At 43.4% G+C, this 26039-nt stretch overlaps 1 long non-coding RNA gene across 1 annotated transcript in view; it reads left to right on the forward strand.

The window, feature by feature from the left end:
- LOC141083974 (uncharacterized) overlaps positions 1 to 26039 on the forward strand; it is a 47420-nt gene that overhangs the window by 14165 nt on the left and 7216 nt on the right. The window contains exon 2 of the long non-coding RNA XR_012230879.1: positions 8199 to 8303. This is a non-coding gene — a long non-coding RNA (uncharacterized lncRNA). The remainder of the gene's footprint in view (positions 1 to 8198; positions 8304 to 26039) is intronic.

Consider the following 26039-nt stretch of genomic DNA (forward strand, 5'->3'; position numbering starts at 1 on the left):
TGGGTAGGCCGACTCTTGGGCGCGGGCACTGGCACAGGGTCCCTCATAGTGCAATCAAGTGTCTCTGACGGTGGTGGTGCACACCCGCTGTCAGACACACCGCCGTACTATGAGGGGCCCAGTGCCAGTACCGACGCCCACAAGTGGGCCCCCCCTTGCTTGGGCAGGGCCCCAGCATTTGCAATCTTTACCTCTCCCTGCTCCTCCGCTGTGTAGTCTGGGCCGTCAAATCCATACTGTGCCTGACACCGTCTGAGCCTGCCTCCTGATGTATAGACATATATTTTGAATGTGTACGCTATCCATACATGTTATCCGGGGATACGGTACCCTTTCTAACCTTTGTGCAATCACGTGCAATCCATACTGGGCCTAACACCGTCTGAGCCTGCCTCCTGATGTATAGACATATATTTTGAATGTGTACGCTATCCATACATGTTATCCGGGGATACGATACCCTTTCTAACCTTTGTGCAATCACGTGCAATCCATACTGGGCCTAGCACCATCTGTGCCTGCCTCCTGATGTATAGACATATATTTTGAATGTGTACGCTATCCATACATGTTATCCGGGGATACGGTACCCTTTCTAACCTTTGTGCAATCACGTGCAATCCATACTGGGCCTAGCACCGTCTGTGCCTGCCTCCTGATGTATAGACATATATTTTGAATGTGTACGATATCCATACATGTTATCCGGGGATACGTTACCCTTTCTAACCTTTGTGCAATCACGTGCAATCCATACTGGGCCTAGCACCGTCTGTGCCTGCCTCCTGATGTATAGACATATATTTTGAATGTGTACGCTATCCATACATGTTATCCGGGGATACGGTACCCTTTCTAACCTTTGTGCAATCACGTGCAATCCATACTGGGCCTAGCACCGTCTGTGCCTGCCTCCTGATGTATAGACATATATTTTGAATGTGTATGATATCCATACATGTTATCCGGGGATACGGTACCCTTTCTAACCTTTGTGCAATCACGTGCAATCCATACTGGGCCTAGCACCGTCTGTGCCTGCCTCCTGATGTATAGACATATATTTTGAATGTGTACGCTATCCATACATGTTATCCGGGGATACGGTACCCTTTCTCACCTTTGTGCAATCACGTGTAATCCATACTGGGCGTGAGAACGGCTGGCGAGCTGTTAAGCAAGCTACAGCACCTGTGGTTTGCACACGTAAGTTTTTCATTTTTTCAGGAATGACGGTTAGGCCTAATTCCGGAACTGCGGTTGACCTGCACTTACTGGGAAATCATCGTTCGCGGGTAATAATTGTAATCACAGATCCCCATCACTACCGTTGTTCAGCGGGTTATCTGCACCTATAAGCGACAAACGCTGGCCTTTTCAGTGTAGCGCACATGCAGCCACGGACATGTAAGGGCATGACACACCAGTTATTGGCCAATCTCATGTGCCAGAGCCTCACGTGTCCCTCTAGTAAGCCGGACTCGGACCGCGGGGCATGACGGAGTCTCGTTCATTAACGGAATTAAGCTTGCAATGTGTGCATCTTTTCTGTAGCTGGCATGGTTGAGGTTTCCCAGGTGGAGTCGAATTTAACCGTAGGCTCCACTCCTGGTGGTGCCCTTCTGGACATTCCTTTAAGGTTCAGCTTTGCAACCATACTGCCCACGTAAAACAAACACTTTGCCTTCATGAACGCTGTTTGGAGGGTCATGACTCGTGGGAATAACGCCGCCCAATCAGTTAACCTGCTAGAGAGATCCTTCGTTGCTCCCAAGCATGACATCACACTCCCTAGGAGGAAGGTAATGCCACTGTGGCGACCGTACTCCTGGGGGCGACACAAGTGCACTGATGCCCAGCCACTGCTCGATGAATCTGCTGGTACATTGACCCAGACCACTACATTCCCCTCGCACGCTACCCGGCCTGAATCTGACCCTGATGAAACTCAGGTTACTCTTCCCATATACAGTTCCATCTTACACGTTGACAAAGAGGAAGCAACAGATGAAAGTGCAGGTTCGGCCCACCCGCCATCAGACACACCACCGTACTATCAGGGGCCCTGTGCCAGTGCCGTCACCAACAAGTGGCCCCCCCCTGCTTGCTCAGGATCACAGCACTTGCAAGGTTGAAATACTGTGCAGTGAGATGGAAGATGGGGACGACGAGGAGTCCAGACTAGTACAGGGATTCCCTAGCGAGGAGACTTATTTGATTGTTTTCAATGTTGGGACAGCAATTTTTGGGGAGCACTATACTCTGGAGAATGATAGATGGGGCCCACCATACACTGGAACATTCCAAAGGTGGACATCAGACACTGGAGCAGCATTTACAGGGCCCATTATACACTAGAGCATTAGAAATGGGGCCCATTATGTTTGGAGCATTATTTGGGCCCATAAGACAGTGGAGCTTCATCCATGGGGACCAACATATACTGTAGCATTATGTGGAGCTCATCATATACTGTTTCAAACATTATATGGGACCAATGATTCTGTATGGAGAAATAGATGGGCCTCGTCATGAGATGTAAAAAGTGAAGTATTTTTCATTGTACTATACCGCTATTTCTCTGCCGTATCGGAGCATCATGAGTTGTGGTATGTGTTAAAGGGGCGCTCTTTCACCCAGGGCACATGAAAATCTGGAGCCAGCCCTACCCCCCCACAACTTTAGCCAAATAACCCCCATTTTTCAGTGAGTAACTAGTATTATGAAGTAAATTAAGGTTGACAAGCTTAAGTAATAAGAATTGATGCTTTTGGCATTCAAATGGGCACTGTAGGTGTGTTTCCTGTCCTCCTCTCACTGCCGACTTTTATTCCCCATTGACTTACATTGGGTTTCGTGTTTCGGGACGACCCCGACTTTTCCCTATAATCGGCCGATCTTGCTCGACCCAAATTTTGGAAAAGTCGGGTTTCACGAAACGAAACTCGACCCTAAAAAACCAAAAGTCGCTCAACTCTAGTCACTACTTCCCTTCCGAGCCACGACGTGTGCCCAAACAGTGATCCCCCCACATATGAGGTACCAGCGTACTCAGGACAAACTGGAAAACAACTTTTGGTGTCCAATTTCTCCTGTTACCATTGTGACATTGTGAAAATATAAAATAGAGGGCTAAAAAATCATTTTTTGAGGAAAATATTTTTATTGTCACGGCTCTGCGTTATAAACTTCTGTGAAGTACCTGGGGGTTCAAAGTGCTCACTATGCATCTAGATAAGTTCCTTAGGGGGTCTAGTTTCCAAAATGGGGACATTTGTGGGGGGGCTCCAAAGTTTAGGCACACAGGGGCTCTCCAAACACAACATGGTGTCCGCTAACGATTGGAGCTAATTTTCCATTCAAAAAGTCAAATGGCGCTCCTTCCCTTATGAGCCCTGCCGTGCACCCAAGCAGTGATTTATGACCACATATGGGGTACCAGCGTAATCAGGAAAAACTGGACAACAACTTTTGGGGTCCAATTTATCCTGTTATCCTTGGAAAAATAGCGGGCTAAAAAATGATTTTTGAGGAAAAAAAATGATTTTTTATTTTCATGACTGCGTTTATAAACTTCTGTGAACCACGTGGGGGTTCAGAGTGCTCACTACACATCTAGATAAGCTCCTTGAGGGGTCAAGTTTCCAAAACGGGGTCACTTCTGGGGTGTTTCCAGTGTTTAGGAACATCAGGGCTCTGCAAGCAGAACATGACGCCCACAGACCATTCCATCAAGTCGGCATTCCAAAATGGCGCTCCTTCCCTTCTGAGCTCTCCCATGCACCCAAACAGTGGTTCCCCCCCACATGTGGGGTATTGGTGTACTCAGGACAAATTGCACAACAACTTTTGTGGTCCAATTTCTTCTGTTAGCCTTGTGAAAATAAAAAATAGCGGGCTAAAAAATCATTTTTGAGGAAAAAAAAATATTTTTTATTTTCACTGCTCTGTGTTATAAATTTATGTGAAGCACTTGGGGGTTCAAAGTGCTCACTACACATCTAGTTAAGTTCTTTGGAGGGTCTAGTTTCCAAAATGGGGTCACTTGTGGGGGAGCTCCAATGTTTAGGCACACAGGGGCTCTCCAAACACGACATGGTGTCCGCTAACAATTGGAGCTAATTTTCCATTCAAAAAGTCAAATGGCGCGCCTTCCCTTCCGAACCCTGCCGTGTGCCCAAACAGTGGTTTATGACCACATATGAGGTATCGGTGTACTCAGGAGAAATTGCCCAACAAATTTTAGGATCCATTTTATCCTGTTGCCCATGTGAAAATGAAAAAACTGAGGCTTAGGCTGTGTGCCAACGATGCATTTTGTTAAGCGTTTCCGCAGCGTTTGTGCTGGATCAGACGCTGCAGAAATGCTTAAAAGATGCATCAAATTAATTAGCATGCGTTTTTGGCTTTTTGTGCCAATGCATGCGTTTTTAACCGCTCAGGAATCGCTTAGCGGCTAAAAACGCAGCATGCTCATTAATTTCCGCATTGCTTAGCGTTTTTAGCCATCCCCAATGTTCCCAGAAATCGCGTGTCAAAAAACGCATCAAAAACACGTCAAAAACGCGCAAGAAACGCGCGGAAAAAGATGCGCGTTTTCTGGGAAAGGGTATCCTTTTCCTGAGCGTTTAAAAACGCTAGCGTGGGCACATAAAAGAAATTTTTTGTGAAAACAAAAGTAATTTTTTTTTACGGATCAATTTGTGAAGCACCTGGGGGTTCAAAGTGCTCACTATGCACCTACATAAGTTCCTTGGAGGGTCTACTTTCCAAAATGGGGTCACTTGTGGGGGAGCTCCAATGTTTAAGCACACAGGGACTCTCCAAACGCGACATGGCAACCGCTAAATATTCCAGCATATTTTCCATTCAAAAAGTCAAATGGCGCTAATTCTCTTCTGAGCCCTGCCATGCACCCAAACAGTGGTTTATGACCACATATGAGGTATCAGTGTACTCAGGAGAAATTGCCCAACAAATTTTAGGATCTATTTTGACCTGTTACCCATGTGAAAATGAAAAAATTGGTGCTAAAAGAACATTTTTGTTGGGAAAATTAAAATGTCCATTTTTTCCTTCCACGTTGCTTTAGTTCCTGTGAAGCACCTGAAGGGTTAATAAACTTCTTGAATGTGGTTTTGACTACCTTGAGGGGTGCAGTTTTTAGAATTGTTTCACTTTTGGGTATTTTCTACCATATAGACCCCTCAAAATAACTTCAAATGTGAGGTGGTCACTAAAAAAAATGGTTTTGTAAATTTTGTTGTAAAAGTGAGAAATCGCTGGTCAACTTTTAACCCTTATAACTTCCTAACAAAAAAAATTGTTTCCAAAATTGTGCTGATGTAAATTTTCGCCAAATTTCTGATTTTTTCACAAATAAACGCAAAAATTATCGACCTAAATTTACCACTAACATGAAGCCCAATATGTCAATAAAAAACATTCTCAGAATTGCTAGGATGCGTTGAAGCGTTCCAGAGTTATTACCTCATAAAAGGACACTGGTCAGAATTGCAAAAAATGGCCTTGTCATTAAGGTCAAAATAGGCTTGGTCATGAAGGGGCTAAAGGGGTTTTCCCACGAACGAAAGTTAATTTTAAAAATTGTTTGTGTTTGACCCTGTTTGGAGAATACCACATCTCCTGGGCAGGGGAGGAAGCAAAAGACAATACTGACATTACAGCAAGGGATCACAGAGGATTGATTTTGTGAGGTAAAATATTTCACTGACTGTTTTTAAACAATATTTTACCACACAAAATGTATCCTCTGTGATCCCCTGCTGTAATGTCAGTATTGTATTTTGCTTCCTCCCCTGCCCAGGAGCTGTGGTATGTTCTGTACATGGTCAGACACAGGGGTGAGAAAGACAGAGCACAGGGGGAGACAGCTCAAACGGGTAGCACATGAGGGGAGAACACAGCACAGGAAGGAGAGAGACAGCAGACAAGGGGGATAGCACATCGGGTAGACAGGTCAATGAAGAGAGCACAGACGGGAAAAGTCAGCACATGGGGAAATAGATAGTGGATAGGTGGGTGAGCACATGGGGGACAGATTCTCAACGCTGCAAAGCCTGTGCTCATTGTGACATTACCACCCTCCCGATACGATAGTATCGGGCCTCCATCTAGTAGTAAATCATAATAGTTATTCTAATAAATGGTATTATGGTATTGAAGGATACGTTTTGCTGTACGTCATACTGAGAATGCAAAATATGCAATGGCAACAAGGTCGATTGTTTTGTCTATTCAGGACGTTCCAAGAAAACATATGGCCAACAATATCTAAAGCCAGATAATGGTATGAAACTGGCAATGGAACCTTCCGGAACCAGCTGTAAAGACCATGACCACAATTCATCAAGACCATTAGTTCTCACGCAAATGTTGATAAGAGGGTGCATTGGAGAAAGAAGCTCCTGATTCATTAAGAGTTGCACACCTCTTAATGGATCAGGAGTCTCTGAAAAATGACTTGCGCCTCCACATTTAGTGACTGGATTAAGATTTGTGGCGTAATAAACATCGGTGCTTGTCATTAAATTTATGAGCCACACCTCTCTCCCACCCCAAAATGGCGTGAGAATGCCAAAAGTCATTGCGCCAAAAATGTGCAATTTACATAGCTTTTTATGCCATCATTGTGGTGTAAAAGTGTTGATGAATCAGACCCTTTGTAATATAAATGAAATTTAGATAAGGCCTTTCCTGCATCTATACTCTTTGTGAGAGTGAGTCACAAACAAATGTAGTAAGTGGGTAAATGAAGAAAAAAAAGTTGTAGGCCCTTTGGCATTTCCTTTAGTAAAAGGAAGCGTTGAGGATTTTCCACCATTTTTATGTTTAGTCACCCTGTTACCAATAATGGTAATTAAGGCAATAATTTGAGCTTGTTTTTGATCAGTAGAAGCCATGGAGTCACAGCATGGTAGAGTGATCCCCAATTCTGAAAATATCCAGATATCTGAATATCGAAATATCATAGAGAAGGAACCTCAGCACCAAAAAGAAGGAAAACTCTGTAGTCTTTGGTACAGAGGTTACTTTTCTACAGTACAATAGAATTTTTGTCCTTTCCTATAAGTTATGGACTTACAAAAGCAGTATTGCTGACCACTGCAAACCTTTTGATCATCATGATGGCCATGAGTTTATAATGGGAGCTGGCAGGGGCTGGATAATCTCATCTGCAGGTTACATAATGGCTGACTTTTGACAATTAATGCAAAAGTTCAGATTTATTCTATTTTTCGCTATACTGTATGTACAGGACACCTTTAAAAGAGTTTTCCAAGCAGAAGATGTTTCAGAAAACTCTTGTTTTACTGTTTTCAGGTTGTTGTTTTCATCCTATTGAATAATGAAGAAACCACAAGCATACTTTAAAGCAAAAATTATGGCAAAACCCTCCAAGAAGCATCCAGGCATTTTTTGAGCATTCTTATTGACATGCCAGAAGAATGGACATTTAACCCCTTTCCATTTTTAGAAACCTCGAGGTTAAACATAAATACATCAAATGGTTTTTACACTAAAATCTATTTCTCTCTTTTGAATATTTTTACAGCTTTTTCAGTCAGTTTCTGTGGTGGAATCTGCCTGAAAAAGACGTCTTGTTTACAAAGTCCCTCATATTATAGTATTCTACAAATGTAATGTCTGGAAAATCTCAGGTTTTGATCTGTATTTAAAGAAGATTGTGAAATAACGAGACACTTTGTTGAATTAACCTGAACAGGATTAATCTGCCTTCTATCACTTAGTACTTGGGTTGTCTTGTCGGTGTGAATGGATGGCAGTGGGTGGAACGGTCTGTTGGTATAGACATGTGATTCAATGAGGAAGCAATGTATGCTGTTTAGGTACTTGGCTTAGAGTTCGGGAGATGCAGGTGGAATTTTGCCACTATAATATACAGTGCTTGAATTTGATGTGGAGCGTGTAATTAGCATGAAGGAATCTTTATGGCACTAACCTCAGACTGTTCTCACTTTGAGCAAAGTTCTACAGCTCCCAGGTTTGGCTGAGTACAAATGAACTATATAAAACTCATATTTGTTGGCCGGAAACTGATTAAATTGTAATATTTCTGAGTAGTCTTGTGGCATACTGCCAGATTTACAAGTGGTCAAACTCATATGTGGGTCTGGGTGACTTAGCTGGTTAACAATTTTCATTACTCATTCCAGCACTGCAGCTGTACCTAGATATGCTTCAATACATTGCTGGCCGCGATGAAGAAAAAGGCGATGTTCTTATTTCCTGTGGGTGAGGTGCACTGGTGATTAAGAACGGTGAGTTGTCGATGACTGATGTAAAATAATTCATAACAGTAGGAAGCTAAGTATGTGCCCAATGCAACCACACCAAAAAAATCACACATGGCTAACAGCTATGTATTGAGGGAATGTTTAAAAAAAATGGAAATTAAACGGATCATTTGCCAAAAGTCAATATTAGGAAAGGTTGAGACGGAAGAGATAATTACAACCTGTTCTCAGCAGTTGCAGTTATGTCCCTTCTGTCTTCCTGAGAAGGAAAAAATGTGAGTAACTTTTATATCCAGGTAAATATTGGTAATAGTTTAAGGTATTAATGTTTAATTAACACCTCCTTTAAGCAGGATTCTCTTCCCAAAATCAGCATGAATATCGGTCTTTTTATACTCTTGTATGGCAGGGTCAAAATTCACCCCAAAAAAGAATATGCAGAGTTATTTTGCTTGGAGAGAAACTCTAAGGTTACTTTCTTTATATATTTTTTTACATTCTTAATCTTTTTTCTTAAAATTAATCGAAGTTAAAGTGCAAAACATGACATCTAAACAAGTAAAATGTAGAAACCATCAAAAATGCAAATATCATTGCTATTAAAATATCGATATGATCTATAAGGTACAAGAGCCTATACATATAGGCATCACTGGACATTCTGCGTGGGGTATGTGATGTTAATGTCCTCAACAGATTTCTGTAGAATAACCTGTATTAACCCCTTAAGAATGCAGCCAGTTTCTTTTTTTTAAGTTTTGTTTTTTCCTACCCATCTTCCAAGAGCCATAACTTTTTATTTTTCCATCAACATAGACATATGAAGGCTTGTTTTTTTGAAGAACGTGTTTTAGTCCTCTGAATGAAAGCATAGAATGCACTGAAAAATGGGAATACATGCCAATTTAGTTGAAATGGTGAAAAATATGCAATTCCGCCAATGATCTTTTTGAATTTCTCTTTTACAGGGTTAAGTCAGTACAATTACGTCAGTACCAAGCTTAACTTATATAGATATTTTTATTATGTTAGTGTTAAACAAAATTCTAACATTTAATTTTCCAAGACCCATATCTTTGTATTTTTCTGTCTCTGCATCTGAGGACATATTTTATTATGAGTGTGGGCTGCAGTTGTAGATCAGTATCATTATGGGGCACAAATAATAATTTGATCACTTTTATTGCAAATTTGGCGTTCAAATTTGTTTTATATCTTGATTAGACATAATCGAATTTGTTCGGATTTGGTTCTGAATACGATCGGAATCGAATATTGTTTTTGCAATATTCATTGAAGACAGCCAAACGTCATTAGAGTCAATGGGAGCAGAAATTTCCAAATATGTTCAGAACCAATCGTAAGACATACATTCGGCATGAAAATTGCTCGACTATGTCAAAATCAGATTCGGGGACAAAAGCCGAACAAATTCGCTCATCTCTAATCTTGATAGATTGGACATTTATTAATGTCGCAGTATTGAATATGCTTTTTATTTTTCTTGATTTTATATAGGAAAAATTGGGATGGTTGAATTTTTATGAATATTTTTTACATTTTTATTATTTTATTGGGCCCCGGGAAGACACGGCAAAAAATCAGCAGCCAACAACCAGATCATGGGGAAAAAGATGATGGGCACCCAAATGGAAGCCCCACCCACGATTGCACAAATTGAGTTATAGTGTCATTTAAGTAGTTAAACAGCAGCAATCGGATTAACTCCAATTGCGGCTGGTATACAAAGAATCAGCTGCCCTAAGTGGAGCATTAACAGCTCCTTATCCTGTTCCACAGGTCTGCATCCTCCACTTGATGTAATACTACGTCATTGAATAGGAAGAGACTAATAATAATAAAAGAGAAGATAATAATAGTAAAAATAATAAAATATTTATTGATACATCACCAACATACTGTGCATAATTTTAATTTTACAATTCAGGTCCGCAGCACAAAAAATAATGAAAATTTCCTTCAATCCCTGAACAGTTCCACTTTTGACAATTTTCCCTTGCCAAGCTTTCAAGCTACCACTCCACTTTTCCTCTATAATCATACCTTGCATGGCCTGTTGAAACATTGACCATTTCTACCTTATGGAATATGCTGCCATAAATGACTTACATGAATAATCGGCTGCCATTCCCACATTTTACAGACATGAAGTCTGATGATTTTGTTTACTGTATGAATCATGTTCCAAGTACACTATGAAAGTATTAAATGACTCTGTGTGGTTCAGTGCACTGCAGGGTATGTTCCTCTTCTAAAGTAAACTGCATACAGTCACAGCATACTATCATTCATTTTATGTGATTTGTGACGGCTCACGTTTTGATTGCTGTGATATAGTATTTTATATTCTGGACTACTGTTTCTATAAAAACTCTGGGGCATCCTGGCTGATTGCTAATTAGCAATGTGCACAATCATGAAATTTCAACAGATGTTCCCAATATTGCTTTGTAGACACATATTAAATGCCCATTGCTCTCAGAGGTAATTTCAATCAAATAAGATGGTTGAGCAAATGACAGTTGCCAAGAGTAAAATTTGCACTGAGAGTGAAGCCATTTTAAGCAAACCGTGAAATGTATGGAAATATGCATAACCTCAATTCTAAAATAAATACTGTATATACATCATCAAGAAAGCCCTAGTTTAAAGGTTAATTCCAAGCTAAACTAAACAATTTGGGTTAAAACTTACATTGATCGCTCAGATCTCAAAGTTTTATTTAGATTATTGGGGGCCCAATCTCTACATGGGTTACCCCTTATCTGACCCTGCAAGACTCATGAGAGTCCTTCAGTCATTGCTGGACCATGCAGAGACTTGACATTACTGAACAGCAATTAACTAGAAATGGCTTTACATGCACAATCTGTATTTTATTTTGCTGCTCAGACTTGATCAAAGCTTTTCCATGAAAGAATAGATTCCATTAAAAAAAAAAAGAGAACCATATAGTTTCTAAATATCTAACGGGGTTCAGGGAGGTAGCTGCGGGCAAGGAACTAATTTTCTACGCCTCGGCCCAGTACAGAAAAAAGGAGGTCCAGTTTCAGTGTGTGTTGTTGTTACTGTGGAAACTTCCCATAAATCCAAATCCTTGGACAATGTCAAAGTTTAAAACAGTGCCAGCAGAGCACTGCTCTTCAAATTCTACCACATGTGGCCCTCGCACCGCTCTTGTGACAACTGTTCTCTTGTGTTCCTTGATGGCCTTGTTGTGGCCTAAGCAGAATTTCAGTATCTTGCACTGCTTCCCTCTGCCTTCTCCCTGTGTAGGTAAGGGTTCAAGCCGGGCCCACCGTGGCACAACCCCAGTAAAGAGCAACTTGGGACTGGGGGACCAGGTTTTCTGGGATGGAGGCGGTTCCAGGTACAGATGGGCTAGCAGAGCCGGTTTTTCAAACCATCACCATTGGGATTAAAGGAAATGGGGGTCCTCCTCCTAGAACTTGACTGCCTTCAACCACCTAGGATCTCCCAGGTCTCTGTTATCTTTCCAAACATGTGGGCTTCTTGGACTTCAGCTTACCCCTCATGGACCTTGGAAACCTCAACTTCCTTCTTCCCCTCACAGACCGCATCTTTCCTCCGCGTCCTTGTCCCACCGCCTTCTGAGCCTTCGACACCACCACGACACTGAAGGTCTCAATCTGGATCACATCTTCCAGTACAGCGCTTGCCTCCACTCGTTCACAGCAGAATGGCTCTGGTTTAGACTTACACAACATATTTTTTCTTTCACCTCTCCCTTCCAGAGGCTATCTTTCTGAAGTGACCACTGCATCCCACACTAGCTCTGCTTTCAGTCACGTCACCTGCATTCACCATCTTCCACCTGATAGGCTGTGCCTCATGCTGCACTGTGCCCTGATCGTTTATGCACATCTCATTCCTGGCTGGATCCTGGCTGCAAGGCACATCTTTCATCGTGCCAACACCCATGTGGGCTGGACACCTTTTTGTGCTCTCGGGCATCATCTATGCCCATGACAATTGGTCCTTCTATTCACCACCACTGTGGCCATCTTGGAGTCCATCCTTCTGGCCAACATCGTGGGCCACATGTAGTCCAGAGCTCCCCTATCCGCTTCACGGGTTTTCCTCACTCCACTTTCTTCATGAACTCGCATTCTGCCGACTATGCCAAATGTAAGGAGGCTTGGGGCGGTAGCCTCAGGGGTGAGGTAGTCATTTTTCGCATCCCGACCTGCTACAGAAAATGGGGCTTCACAAATGGGAAACTACAATAGTTCAAGAGAATAAGTTTGTCTTTACTAACAATTGTAATAGCACAGAAGAACCAGCAGGGGATGCAAACAGCTTTCTTTAAGTTAAGCCCCTCTCACACATAACAATGTCTGTTGTGAGTTCATTCTCTGGTTCGGGAGGTGGTGCGGCTGGTTTGATCGGTGGAGATCTGCCACCTGAGAATGAGGATGACTATTGGATCTCAGGATTCTCAGATTGGATTTAAGACAGCCGACGCCCTATTCAGTTGCTGGTGATTCCTTCTGGCTTGTCAGCTCTTGGTTTTCAGCTCTGTTCCAGTCATCTAAAGCTAAGTTTTTCTGCTAATGTTCACACTTGATTTTGTTGGTCTATTCAGTTTTTTGTGAGGTCTGCCAGCCCCGGCTGGGGGCTGAGCTGAATTTCCACTCTTATTTATCAGTATTTTGCCAATTGGCTTTGTATCCCTTACTAGTTCGGTCTCTTTTTGCTCTGTCTCAGAATATTCCAGAGTGCTGATAAAGTGGGAGAAGTCTAGTGACTTCAAGGTTAATTTTGCTATCAGAAGTGTTGGACATTATTTTTGTAGGGTTTTTTGCAGGTTGCAGACAGTGACTTGCCTTTCCTTTCCTGTCTAGTTAGTTTGGGCCCCATCATTTGCTCAGCCTATTTCATTGCCTGTGTTTGTGCCTTCATCTTGTTTCACCGTCAATGCATGTGTGGGGGCTATCTATTCCTTTGGGGTCTGCTCTGGCGCACATAGTTTTCCCTTTTCTTGCTTTAGGCTTATGTAGTCCTCCGGCCGTGACGAGGCATCTAGGAACATCGTAGGCACGCTCCACGGCTACTGCTAGTTGTGTGGTAAGATCAGGGATCTGCAATCTGCATAGTTACCAACTTCTCTGGTTTTCTGTGGCTTAGCTTGTTTTGTCTTTTTTCTCCTCGGTGACCCATTCATAACAGAATCACCAGCCACACCGCAGATTCTAGGGTACTCAAAAGCAGGAAAGAATTGTAAGAAAAAAAAAAGCGTCAGAATTTTTTTTTTATATGTATATTTTTTCCTCTTTTTCTCTGGGGCCGTAGGAGGATTTTTTTTTCTTAATGGAGATTAAGCAATTGTCTGATCGTGTGGAGCAGCTCACTGCTGACGTGTGGGGAATTTCCATCTCTCTCGCTCACCAAAGATCCCTACTCCTGATGTGTTTTTTGGGGATCGGTCTAAATTTTTGAATTTTAATTTTAATTGTAAATTATTTCTTGCCTTGAAGCCTAATTCATCGGGGAGCTCTGCACAGCAGGTTAAAATTGTCATCTCTTTGCTGCGCGGCGATCCCCAGGATTGGGCGTTTTCTTTGACACCTGAAGATCCTATTCTGACTAATGTGGATGCATTTTTTCAAGCCTTGGGGTTGTTGTATGATGAACCTAATGCTATTGATCAAGCTGAGAAAGCCTTATTGGCATTGAACCATGGTCAGGATTTTGCAGAGTTATACTGTCAAAAATTCCAAAAGTGGGCGGTCCTTACTGCATGGAATGATAGTGCCTTGGCAGCTCTCTTTCAGAAGGGTTTGTCAAAAACCGTAAAAGATACTATGGTGGGATTTCCTGTTCCCTCTGGTCTTGACGATTCTATGTCATTAGCCATTCAAATTGATCGGCGTTTACGTGAACGCAAAACTACACGAGAGGCGCTGCCACCTTTTGGACAAATGTCTGAACCTATGCAATGTGATAGAGTTTTGTCTAGGGCGCAATGTCAGGAGTTTAGAAGGCGTAATAAGCTGTGTTTTTTCTGTGGCGACGTCTCTCATACTATTTCTGACTGTCCAAAACGAGAGAAACGTTTTGCACACACATTTGCTGTGGGCAGTATACAACCTAAGTTTCTTTTGGCAATTACTCTGATCTGCTCCTTATCCACGTTTTCCACGAAGGCTTTTGTGGATTCAGGAGCAGCATTGAATCTGATGGATTTGGACTTTGCTAAACATTGTGGTTTTTCCATGACGTCTCTGCGGACGCCTATTCCTTTGAGGGGTATTGATGCTACTCCTTTGGCGGAGAATAAACCTCAGTTTTGGACCCAGGTGACGATGCGGGTTGCCCCAGACCACCAAGAAAATTGTAAATTTTTGGTGCTGCATAATTTGCATGATACTATTGTTCTGGGTTTTCCTTGGTTGCAAACTCATAATCCGGTTTTGGATTGGAAATCTGGGTCTGTGGTGAGTTGGGGTTGTCAGTGTGTTCTTAGGGACGCTCCTGTTTTCTCCACCTCTCCTCAGTCTCATGATATTCCTGATTATCTAGCCGATTTTTCTGATGTATTTAGTTAGAGCAAGTCTGCGTCTTTGCCTCCTCATAGGAGTTATGAATGTGCAATTGAGTTGATGCCTGGGTGTAAATTTCCCAAGGGTCGGCTTTTCAACTTATCAGTACCCGAACATGATGCTATGCGATCCTATATTAAGGAGTCATTGAAGAAGGGTCATATTAGACCATCCTCGTCACCTTTAGGTGCTGGGGGTTTTTTTGTGGCCAAGAATGATGGTTCATTAAGACCGTGTATTGATTATCGTTCCCTTAACAAGATGACGGTTAAATATCAGTACCCGTTACCTCTGATGTCTGATTTATTCTCCAGAGTTAAGAATGCCTGCTAGTTTACTATGCTTGACCTCAGGGGGGCATATAATCTTATTCGCATCAAGCATGGGGATGAATGGAAGACGGCGTTTAATACTCCGGAGGGACATTTTGAGTACCTGGTGATGCCTTTTGGGCTCACTAATGCCCCTTCTACCTTCCAGTCCTTTATGAAAGATATTTTCCGTGACTTCGTGGATAAGTTTTTGATCATCTATCTGGATGATATTTTGATCTTTTCTAGTAATTGGGATTCTCATGTGGAACACATCCGGACTGTGTTCCGGATTTTGAGGGAGAATTCCCTGTTTGTTAAGGGATTGAAATGCCTCTTTGGTGTACAGAGGATTTCATTTTTGGGATTTATCTTATCTCCATCGACTATTGAAATGGACCCGGCCAAGGTACAGGCCATTTATGATTGGGTTCAGCCTACTTCTTTGAAGGCCCTCCAGAAGTTTTGGGTTTTGCTAATTTCTATCGTAAATTTATAGGTAATTTTTCTGGTATTGTCAAACCACTGACTAATCTGACCAAAAAGGGCGCTGATGTGCTGAATTGGTCTCCTGAGGCTATCTCAGCATTTCAGGAGCTTAAGCAGAGATTTACTTCAGCTCCAGTTTTACAGCAACCTGATGTCTCACTTCCATTTCAGGTGGAGGTAGATGCTTCTGAGATTGGTGCAGGAGCTGTTTTGTCCCAAAAAGACCCTGTGACTTCTAAGATGAATCCCTGTGCCTTCTTTTCTCGAAAGTTCTCCCCATCTAAACGTGGGGAATTGAGATTTGTTGGCCATGAAGTGGGCATTTGAGGAGTGGAGACATTGGTTGGAGGGAGCTAGACATCAAGTTGTGGTCCTCACCGATCACAAGAATTTGATTTATCTGGAGTCGGCCAAACGCTTGAATCCTAGACAGACTAGATGGGCCTTGTTTTTCACGCGTTTTCATTTTGTGGTCTCTTTTCTTCCGAGCACTAAGAATGTTAAGGCAGACGCCCTTTCTAGGAGTTTCTTTGCCGATTCTCTTAATGTGACTGAGCCTACTACTATCCTAGGTGAGGGGGTAGTTCTTTATGCCATTTCGCCCGATTTGAGACGCGCCTTGGAGGAATTTCCGGAGGATAAACCTGAGCGTTGCCCTATGGGAAAATTGTATGTTCCTGACCAATGGAGAAAGAGAGTGATGTCTGAAATTCATTGCTCCGCATTGGCTGGTCATCCAGGTATTTTTGGTACCAGAGATTTGGTGAGTCAGTCCTTTTGGTGGCCTGCCTTATCTCGTGACTTCAGGAATTTTGTGCAATCCTGTGGGACTTGTTCTCGGTCTAAACCCTGTTCTCGTTCTAGTGGGTTGCTGATGCCCTTGCCGGTGCCCAAGAGGCCATGGACCCATATCTCAATGGATTTTACTTCTGATCTTCCTGTCTCTCAGAGAATGACTGTTATCTGGGTGATTTGTGATAGACTTTCGAAGATGGTCCATTTTGTACCACTCCCAAAGTTGCCATCTTCCTCAGAGTTGGTGCCCTTGTTTTTGCAACAGGTGGTTCGCTTGCATGGGATTCCTGAGAACATTGTGTCTGACAGATGAGTTCAGTTTGTTTCTAGATTTTGGAGGACTTTTTGTTCCAAGCTGGGAATTCAGTTGTCCTTCTCCTCTGCGTTTCACCCTCAGACCAATGGGCAGACGGAGAGAACAAACCAGACTTTGGAGTCGTATTTGAGATGTTTTATTTCTGCCGATCAGGATGATTGGGTTTCATTTTTGCCCTTGGCCGAATTTGCTTTAAATAATAGAGCTAGTTATGCCACTTTGCTGTCACCCTTTTTCTATAATTTTGAGTTTCATCCTCGATTCTCTTCAGGGCAAGTGGAATCTTCGTCCTGCCCAGGTGTGGAGACTGTGGTTAAGAGAATGCAGCAGATATGGGACCAAGTGGTGGATAAGTTGTCACTCTCTCAGGAAAAGGCCCAGCGATTTTCCAAACGGCATAGGACAATTGGTCCCCGGTTTAAAGTGGGTGATATGGTTTGGTTGTCATCTAAGAATATTCCTATGAAGGTTGCGTCTCCTAAATTTAAGCCAAAATGTATTGGTCCTTATAAGATTTTGGAAATTCTTAATCCTGTTTCGTTTCGATTGGCTCTTCCAGTTACGTTCAAGATCCATAACGCATTTCACAAATCTCTGTTGAAGAGGTTTGTTGAGCCAGTGGTTCCAATGGCAGCATCTCCTGACCCTGTGTTAGTCAAAGGCAATGTGGAATATGAGGTAGAGAAAATATTGGATTCTCATTTGGTTAGACGGAGACTCCAGTATTTGGTCAAATGGAAGGGTTATGGTCAGGAGGATAATTCTTGGGTCTCTGTTGTGAGTTCATTTTCCCCTTCGTCACTGAGGTCTGGTGAACTCCCTATTCTGGTAAAGGAAGGTAATGAGCCTGATTATCAGGCACCTGAGCCTAATGAGGATGACTGGCTGAGTGGAGTCACGGACTGGATATAAGGCTGCCGACGCCCTTCTGCTCTGCGGGTGATTTCTCTGTGGACCTCTAGGACACCAGTCTGATTCCTGCTCCTCTAAAGCTAAGTTCTCTGCTTTGCCTGTTAGCTTTTGTGTTTGATTGTTGTTTTCCTTGCTTTTCTGTATTCTGCCATTCCCTGCTGGGGTGAGCTGAATCTCCTTTTGCCTGTAGCTCTGTCTTCAGAATATTCCTGAGTACTAACATAGCTTTTTTGAAGCCTAGCGTCTTCAGGGCCTTTTTCACTGTCAGTTTGTTGGCTCTTATTTTCATAGGGTTTTTCACGGATTGCAGACAGCAGCCTTCCTGTCCTTTTCTATCTAGTTAGTTTGGGCCCCGTCTTTGCTCAGTCTATTTTTCTGTCTGTGTTAGTGTTTTCATCTTGCTTCACCGTCATTATATGTTGGGGGCTGCCTATTGCTTTGGGGTCTGCTCTGGGGCAGTTTAAATTTCCCCTTTCTTTCTTTAGGCCTATTTAATTCTCCGGCTGTGATCGAGGGGTCTAGGGCATCGTAGGAACCCCCCACGGCTACTGCTAGTTGTGTTGATAGGTTCAGGGGTCTGCAATCCGATAGCTGCCAACTTCTCTGGTTTTCTGGACTTAGCTAGCATTTCTGTTTTTGCCTCCTACGGTGACTCAATCATAACAGAATCACCCGCCATACCGCAGATCCCAGGGTACTCAATAGCAGGAAAGAATTGTGTTTAAAAAAAACAAAAAAAACAAAAAGGTGTGTGTATATTCTTTCCTCTATATCTCTAAAGCCGTAGGGGGAATTTTTTTTTTCTCTCTCAATGGAGATAAAGCAATTGTCTGATCATGTGGAGCAGCTCACTGCGGAAGTGCGGGGAATTTACGCCTACCTTGCTCGTTCGCATGCTGTTGAACCAAAGATCCCTACAACTGATGTATTTTTTGGGGATCGATCTAAATTTTTGAGTTTCAAAAATTATTGTAAATTATTTTTTGTCTTGAAGCCTAACTCGTCAGGGAGCTCCGCGCAGCAGGTTAAAATTGTCATCTCTTTGCTGCGTGGCGATCCCCAGGATTGGGCGTTTTCTTTGAAACCAGATGATCCTATTCTGACTAATGTGAACGCATTTTTTCAAGCTTTGGGGTTGTTGTATGACGAACCTAATGCTATTGATCAGGCTGAAAAGACCCTGTTGGCATTGAACCAGGGTCGAGATTCTGCAGAGTTGTACTGTCAAAAGTTCCGAAAGTGGGCGGTGCTTACTACCTGGAATGATAATGCCTTGGCTGCTCTCTTTCGGAAGGGTTTGTCAGAAGCCTTAAAAGATACTATGGTGGGATTTCCTGTTCCCTCTGGTCTGGACGATTCTATGTCATTAGCCATTCAGGTTAATCGGCGTTTACGTGAACGCAGGATTGCACGAGAGGTGTTGCCACCGGTTGAACAGACGTCTGAACCTATGCAATGTGATAGAGTTTTGTCTAAGGCGCAGCATCAGGAGTTCAGAAGGCGTAATAAGCTGTGTTTTTTCTGTGGAGATGCCTCGCATATTATTTCTGTTTGTCCTAAATGAGAGAAACGCTTTGCACACACGTTTTCTGTTGGTGGTGTTCAACCTAAGTTTCTTCTGGCAATTACTCTGATCTGCTCCCTGTCCACATTTTCCGCCAAGGGTTTTGTGGATTCGGGAGCAGCGCTAGACCTAATGGACTTGGATTTTGCTAAACGTTGTGGATTTCCGATGACATCTCTGCAGACGCCTATCCCTTTGAGGGGGATTGATGCTACTCCTTTGGCTAAAAATAAATCTAAAATAAATAATCTTATCCGCATTGAGCAGGGGGATGAATGGAAGACGGCGTTTAATACTCCGGAGGGACATTTTGAGTACCTGGTGATGCCTTTTGGGCTCACTAATGCCCCTTCTGTCTTCCAGTGCTTCATGAACGATATTTTCCGAGCCTTTGTCGATAAATTTTTGATGATCTATCTGGATGATATTTTGATCTTCTCCAAGGATTGGGATTCTCATGTGGAACATATTCGGACTGTGTTCTGGATCTTGAGGGAGAATTCCCTGTAGGTCAAATGATTGAAATGCCTTTTTGGAGTACAGAGGATTTCATTTTTGGGATTTATTTTGTCTCCGTCAACTATTGAAATGGACCCGGCCAAGGTACAGGCCATTTATGATTGGGTTCAGCCCATTTCTTTGAAGGCCCTCCAGAAGTTTTTGGGTTTTGCTAATTTTTATCGGAAATTTAAAGCAAAATTTTCTAGTATTGCCAAGCTATTGACTGATCTGACTAAGAAGGGTGCTGATGTGTTGAATTGGTCTCCGGAGGCTGTTGCTTCCTTTCAGGAGCTGAAGCGAAGATTTACCTCCGCCCCGGTTTTGCGGCAACCTGATGTCTCATTCCCGTTACAGGTGGATGCTTCTGAGATTGGTGCAGGAGCTGTTTTGTCCCAAAAGGATCCTGTAACATCTAAAATGAATCCCTGTGCTTTCTTTTCCCGAAAGTTCTCTCTATCTGAACGTAACTATGATGTGGGGAATCGGGAACTGTTGGCCATGAAATGGGCATTTGAGAAGTGGAGACATTGGTTGGAGGGAGCTAAACATCAAGTTGTGGTCCTCACTGACCACAAGAATTTGATTTACCTAGCGTCGGCTAAACGCTTGAACCCTAGACAGGCTAGGTGGGCCTTGTTTTTTACACGTTTTGATTCTGGGGTCTCTTTTCTTCCTGGAACTAAGAATGTCAAGGCAGACGCCCTCTCTAGGAGTTTCTTTGCTGATTCTCCTGTGGTGACCAAGCCTGCTACCATCTTAGGCGAAGGGGTAGTTCTTTCTGCCATTTCACCCGATTTGAGACTTGCTCTGCAAGAGTTCCAGGAGGACAAACCTGAGCGTTGTCCCAGTGGAAAGTTGTATGTTCCTGACCAGTGGAAGAAGAGAGTGATGTCTGAAGTTCATTGCTCTGCATTGGCTGGTCATCCAGGTATTTTTGGTACTAGAGATCTGGTGAGTCGCTCTTTTTGGTGGCCCACCTTGTCTCATGATGTCAGGAATTATGTGCAGTTCTGTGGGACTTGCTCCCAGTCTAAATCTTGTTCTCGCTCTAGTGGGTTGTTGATGCCTTTGCCGGTCCCCAGGAGGCCATGGACCCATATATCAATGGCTTTCATCTCTAATATGCCGGTCTCTCAAAGAATGACTGTTATTTGGGTGATTTGTGATATGTTCTCTAAGATGGTTCATCTTGTACCACTCCCTAAGTTGCCATCTTCCTCTGAGTTGGTGCCCCTGTTTTTGCAACAGGTGGTTCGCTTACACGGGATTCCTGAGAACATTGTATCTGACAGAGGAGTTCAGTTTGTGTCTAGATTTTGGAGGACTTTCTGTTCCAAGCTGGGAATTCAGTTGTCCTTCTCCTCTGCTTTTCACCCTCAGACCAATGGGCAGACAGAGAGAACAAACCAGACCTTGGAGTCGTATTTGAGATGTTTTATTTCCGCTGATCAGGATGATTGGGTTTCATTTTTGCCCTTGGCCGAATTTGCTTTAAATAACAGAGCTAGTTCTGCCACTTTGATGTCACCTTTTTTTTGTAACTTTGGGTTTCATCCTCGATTTTCTTCAGGGCAGGTGGAGCCTTCTGCCTGCCCAGGTGTTGACACTGTGGTGGAGAGAATGCACCAGATCTGGAACCAAGTGGTGGATAAGTTATCTCTCTCCCTGGAAAAGGCCCAGCGGTTTTCCAATCGACATAGGACCATTGGTCCCCAGTTTAAGATTGGTGATATGGTGTGGTTATCATCAAAAAATATTGCTATGAAGGTGGCTTCTCCTAAGTTTAAGCCTAGATTTATTGGACCTTACAAGATTTTGGAGATTATTAATCCGGTCTCTTTTCGTTTGGCTCTTCCTGTCACATTTAAAATCCATAATGTGTTCCATAAGTCCTTGTTGAAGAGGTTTGTTGAACCAGTTGTTCCTGGGGTGGCACCTCCAGACCCTGTATTGGTTGAAGGTAACATGGAATATGAGGAAGAGAAAATACTGGATTCCTGTCTGGCTAGACGGAGACTCCAGTATTTGGTTAAGTGGAAGGGTTATGGTCAGGAGGATGATTCCTGCGTCTCTACCTCCGATATTCATGCCAAAAGATTGGTGCGTGCCTTTCATCGGGCTCACCCTGATCGCCCTGGTGGCGTGGTTGAGGGTTCGGTGACCCCTCCTCAAGAGGGAGGTACTGTTGTGAGTTCATTTTCCCCTTCGTCACTGAGGTCTGGTGAACTCCCTATTCTGGTAAAGGAAGGTAAAGAGCCTGATTATCAGGCACCTGAGCCTAATGAGGATGACTGGCTGAGTGGAGTCACGGACTGGATATAAGGCTGCCGACGCCCTTCTGCCCTGCGGGTGATTTCTCTGTGGACCTCTAGGAAACCAGTCTGATTCCTGCTCCTCTAAAGCTAAGTTCTCTGCTTTGCCTGTTAGCTTTTGTGTTTGATTGTTGTTTTCCTTGCTTTTCTGTATTCTGCCATTCCCTGCTGGGGTGAGCTGAATCTCCTTTTGCCTGTAGCTCTGTCTTCAGAATATTCCTGAGTACTGACATAGCTTTTTTGAAGCCTAGCGTCTTCAGGGCCTTTTTCACTGTCAGTTTGTTGGCTCTTATTTTCATAGGGTTTTTCACGGATTGCAGACAGCAGCCTTCCTGTCCTTTTCTATCTAGTTAGTTTGGGCCCCGTCTTTGCTCAGTCTATTTTTCTGTCTGTGTTAGTGTTTTCATCTTGCTTCACCATCATTATATGTTGGGGGCTGCCTATTGCTTTGGGGTCTGCTCTGGGGCAGTTTAGATTTCCCCTTTCTTACTTTAGGCCTATTTAATTCTCCGGCTGTGATCGAGGGGTCTAGGGCATCGTAGGAACCCCCCATGGCTACTGCTAGTTGTGTTGATAGGTTCAGGGGTCTGCAATCCAATAGCTGCCAACTTCTCTGGTTTTCTGGACTTAGCTAGCATTTCTGTTTTTGCCTCCTACGGTGACTCAATCATAACAGAATCACCCGCCATACCCCAGATCCTAGGGTACTCAATAGCAGGAAAGAATTGTGTTTAAAAAAAACAAAAAAAACAAAAAGGTGTGTGTATATTCTTTCCTCTATATCTCTGAGGCCGTAGGGGGAATTTTTTTTTTTTCTCTCTCAATGGAGATAAAGCAATTGTCTGATCATGTGGAGCAGCTCACTGCGGAAGTGCGGGGAATTTCCGCCTACCTTGCTCGTTCGCATGCTGTTGAACCAAAGATCCCTACACCTGATGTATTTTTTGGGGATCGATCTAAATTTTTGAGTTTCAAAAATTATTGTAAATTATTTTTTGCCTTGAAGCCTAACTCGTCAGGGAGCTCCGCGCAGCAGGTTAAAATTGTCATCTCTTTGCTGCGTGGCGATCCCCAGGATTGGGCGTTTTCTTTGAAACCAGATGATCCTATTCTGACTAATGTGAACGCATTTTTTCAAGCTTTGGGGTTGTTGTATGACGAACCTAATGCTATTGATCAGGCTGAAAAGACCCTGTTGGCATTGAACCAGGGTCGAGATTCTGCAGAGTTGTACTGTCAAAAGTTCCGAAAGTGGGCGGTGCTTACTACCTGGAATGATAATGCCTTGGCTGCTCTCTTTCGGAAGGGTTTGTCAGAAGCCTTAAAAGATACTATGGTGGGATTTCCTGTTCCCTCTGGTCTGGACGATTCTATGTCATTAGCCATTCAGGTTGATCGGCGTTTACGTGAACGCAGGATTGCACGAGAGGTGTTGCCACCGGTTGAACAGACGTCTGAACCTATGCAATGTGATAGAGTTTTGTCTAAGGCGCAACATCAGGAGTTCAGAAGGCGTAATAAGCTGTGTTTTTTCTGTGGAGATGCCTCGCATATTATTTCTGTTTGTCCTAAACGAGAGAAACGCTTTGCACACACGTTTTCTGTTGGTGGTGTTCAACCTAAGTTTCTTCTGGCAATTACTCTGATCTGCTCCCTGTCCACATTTTCCGCCAAGGGTTTTGTGGATTCGGGAACAGCGCTAAACCTAATGGACTTGGATTTTGCTAAACGTTGTGGATTTCCGATGACATCTCTGCAGACGCCTATCCCTTTGAGGGGGATTGATGCTACTCCTTTGGCTAAAAATAAACCTCAGTTTTGGACCCAGGTGGTCATGCGGGTCGCCCCAGGCCATCAAGAAAATTGCAGATTTTTGGTGTTGCATGGTCTGCATGATGCCGTTGTTCTGGGGTTTCCCTGGTTGCAAATTCATAATCCAGTTTTGGATTGGAAATCTGTGTCTGTGGTGAGTTGGGGTTGTCGGTGTGCCTTTAGTGAGGCTCCGGTTTTTTCCACCTCTCCTCAGTCGCATGATGTTCCTGACTATTTGGCGGACTTTTATGATGTATTTAGTAAGAATGAGTCTGCGTCCTTGCCTCCTCATAGGAGTTATGACTGTGCAATTGAACTAAGCCCGGGGTGTAAATTTCCCAAGGGTCGGCTCTTCAATTTATCTGTACCCGAGCACGAGGCTATGCGGTCCTATATTAAGGAGACGTTGGAGAAGGGTCATATTAGACCATCCTCTTCACCCTTAGGTGCCGTTTTTTTTTTGTGGCCAAAAAGGATGGTTCTTTAAGGCCTTGTATTGATTATCGTGCCCTCAATAAAATTACTATTAAATATCAGTATCCGTTACCCCTGATTTCGGATCTATTCTCTAGAGTTAGAGGTGCTTGCTGGTTTACCAAGCTTGACCTCAGGGGGGCGTATAATCTTATCCGCATTGAGCAGGGGGATGAATGGAAGATGGCGTTTAATACTCCGGAGGGACATTTTGAGTACCTGGTGATGCCTTTTGGGCTCACTAATGCCCCTTCTGTCTTCCAGTGCTTCATGAACGATATTTTCCGAGCCTTTGTCGATAAATTTTTGATGATCTATCTGGATGATATTTTGATCTTCTCCAAGGATTGGGATTCTTATGTGGAACATATTCGGACTGTGTTCCGGATCTTGAGGGAGAATTCCCTGTATGTCAAAGGATCGAAATGCCTTTTTGGAGTACAGAGGATTTCATTTTTGGGATTTATTTTGTCTCCGTCAACTATTGAAATGGACCCGGCCAAGGTACAGGCCATTTATGATTGGGTTCAGCCCACTTCTTTGAAGGCCCTCCAGAAGTTTTTGGATTTTGCTAATTTTTATCGGAAATTTATAGCAAAATTTTCTAGTATTGCCAAGCTATTGACTGATCTGACTAAGAAGGGTGCTGATGTGTTGAATTGGTCTCCGGAGGCTGTTGCTTCCTTTCAGGAGCTGAAGCGAAGATTTACCTCCGCCCCGGTTTTGCGGCAACCTGATGTCTCACTCCCGTTACAGGTAGAGGTGGATGCTTCGGAGATTGGTGCAGGAGCTGTTTTGTCCCAAAAGGATCCTGTAACATCTAAAATGAATCCCTGTGCTTTCTTTTCCCGAAAGTTCTCTCCATCTGAACGTAACTATGATGTGGGGAATCGGGAACTGTTGGCCATGAAATGGGCATTTGAGGAGTGGAGACATTGGTTGGAGGGAGCTAAACATCAAGTTGTGGTCCTCACTGACCACAAGAATTTGATTTACCTAGCGTCGGCTAAACGCTTGAACCCTAGACAGGCTAGGTGGGCCTTGTTTTTTACACGTTTTGATTCTGGGGTTTCTTTTCTTCCTGGAACTAAGAATGTCAAGGCAGACGCCCTCTCTAGGAGTTTCTTTGCTGATTCTCCTGTGGTGACCAAGCCTGCTACCATCTTAGGCGAAGGGGTAGTTCTTTCTGCCATTTCGCCCGATTTGAGACTTGTTCTGCAAGAGTTCCAGGAGGACAAACCTGAGCGTTGTCCCAGTGGAAAGTTGTATGTTCCTGACCAGTGGAAGAAGAGAGTGATGTCTGAAGTTCATTGCTCTGCATTGGCTGGTCATCCAGGTATTTTTGGTACTAGAGATCTGGTGAGTCGCTCTTTTTGGTGGCCCACCTTGTCTCATGATGTCAGGAATTTTGTGCAGTTCTGTGGGACTTGCTCCCAGTCTAAATCTTGTTCTCGCTCTAGTGGGTTGTTGATGCCTTAGCCAGTCCCCAGGAGGCCATGGACCCATATTTCAATGGATTTCATCTCTGATATGCCGGTCTCTCAAAGAATGACTGTTATTTGGGTGATTTGTGATAGGTTCTCTAAGATGGTTCATCTTCCTCTGAGTTGGTGCCCCTGTTTTTGCAACAGGTGGTTCGCTTACACGGGATTCCTGAAAACATTGTATCTGACAGAGGAGTTCAGTTTGT

Source organism: Dendrobates tinctorius, unplaced genomic scaffold (assembly GCF_039654945.1).
Source record: "Dendrobates tinctorius isolate UK_male_01 unplaced genomic scaffold, ASM3965494v1 ptg000022l, whole genome shotgun sequence".
NCBI classification, from domain to species: domain Eukaryota; kingdom Metazoa; phylum Chordata; class Amphibia; order Anura; family Dendrobatidae; genus Dendrobates; species Dendrobates tinctorius.